Source organism: Megalobrama amblycephala, linkage group LG19 (assembly GCF_018812025.1).
Source record: "Megalobrama amblycephala isolate DHTTF-2021 linkage group LG19, ASM1881202v1, whole genome shotgun sequence".
NCBI classification, from domain to species: Eukaryota; Metazoa; Chordata; class Actinopteri; order Cypriniformes; family Xenocyprididae; genus Megalobrama; species Megalobrama amblycephala.
Window position 1 is genome coordinate 25,548,678 of NC_063062.1, and position 1,897 is coordinate 25,550,574.

A 1,897-nucleotide genomic window follows, 5' to 3' on the forward strand; every position below is an offset into this window, starting at 1 on the left:
ACAGAACTTACCAATGACTTTATCAATGAACAACATGATTGAACAAAGCTTCATTTGGTCCAAAAGATCCATTTCCTGACAGGAAACGCCTAGCCTTAACAGAAGTGATGACGTGACTTCTTTTAACAAAGGACTCTGTCTAAAGGACTTCTTAGCTCATCAGCAATAAACTAATCAGAACCTATCACAGGGTCTGATCACATTAAGTTTATTGACTTAATGAAAAAACCCTCTTGTATTATCGGACGGAACAGGAAAACACCCATCAACGGATTTAAAGACGAATCTGTCCTATCAATACCTCCCTTGTGTGAGCAATCCATCCTGACCCGGTCACTCGTGACTCCGGTCAAAGTTTAAACTATGCTTAAGGACTCAATCTTGAATCTCAAAAGGGACAATTGTCGATTACTTAAAGTATTAACTATATCCAGAATAACATTTGCTATGATGTGATTACTAACATGTTGGAGTCAATGCCGTATATGTTTGTATTCCCGTATGCCTCTTCTTTCTCTGGTAATCATTGTTTTAATTAGGTCAGTCTAATAATATGTGTGTAAGAAGTGTGTCATGTTTGAGTTCTAAATGCAGAATTTATAATTCTCTGTAATTCTGTGTGAATGAAACATTGAAATTCAGTATCAGGAAAATATTAAGAAACATTATAAAGTTGTTAATAAAACAGGAGAATGTTCCACAGATATCACGCGATGTGATCAATAGACAATAGACGAGGCGTGTCTAATCTCCGTAGCAACGTCTCATTGGAGGATCGCTCCCTTAAAACTATGCTGTCCGAACAAGCTAATGTCAGAAGCTGGAAGTCAGAAAAAGCCAGAAGTCGGTCAGAAATCGCTCGAAATCGGTCAGAAGCCGGACTGAAGCACCGCTACTTTGACCACGGCGGAAAAGTCGCATGGGTCATTGATAACTGATTGACCGGGGCTGATTTTCCATCGAACACCCGACTTCAACCACGAGCTGCGCCGTCACATCCAGACTCCAAAACACTTCGTGAAATATCTGACCAAAGTCTCCCAAGAAGAGAGCCGCTCAAGCCAGACGCTCAGCCAGCAGCATCCTTCAAAGCTTCCGCGCAACCCACAGGGCTTTCCTGAGAAGACGTCACCTGAAAGACAGCCAATCCAGAACGGGATTCCGCTGTACACGAGTCACGGAACAACCCGATTACCTCAGCTGTCACAGCAAACGCAGGTACAAGCAAACTTCTCTCTCTCTTGCTGGAAACTGGTGAAACTCCTTTAAACCTAAAGAATCAAGTCAAAGCTCTGCTTTTGTGATTTTCCTCAGGTTATGAGTTAAGTTAGCACTGAACTTGGGACTTTTCATAACTCATCAACTCCGCGAATGTGTGTGCATGTATGTATGTATGTGTGTGTGTGTGTGTGTGTGTTTAGCCTTAGTTTCCTGTAATCATTAGAAGTAGTCAATAAATCTTGTTTTGATTTTCACATATACGAGTTTCTTGTGCTGTGTATCAAATTACTGTCTTAAACTCAAAGATCAAGTTACCTCTTGCTTATAATATAATAATTACAATAATAACAAATATAGCTGCAAGCAGCAATTCGGGGCCAAGCCCCAGTAGGGGCAGTAGCGCAATACGGAGCAGGAAGAGCAAAAACAGCAGAAATTGAATGTACATGCAAAACATCTGGTTCAGAAGGACAGGTGGAAATGAAATGAAAATCAATAGAAGTTCAGAGAACGAACACGGAATGAACTAAAATACTTGTATCTCATTGAAGAGGAATAAAGATTAGCACAATCCTTATTTGGATAAAAAAGGTATCAAAATGACTCATTACACACAATTGTATAAAGGAACCCCACACGAGATTTCGAATCCACGACCTCCGGGTCCAAGGTCCAT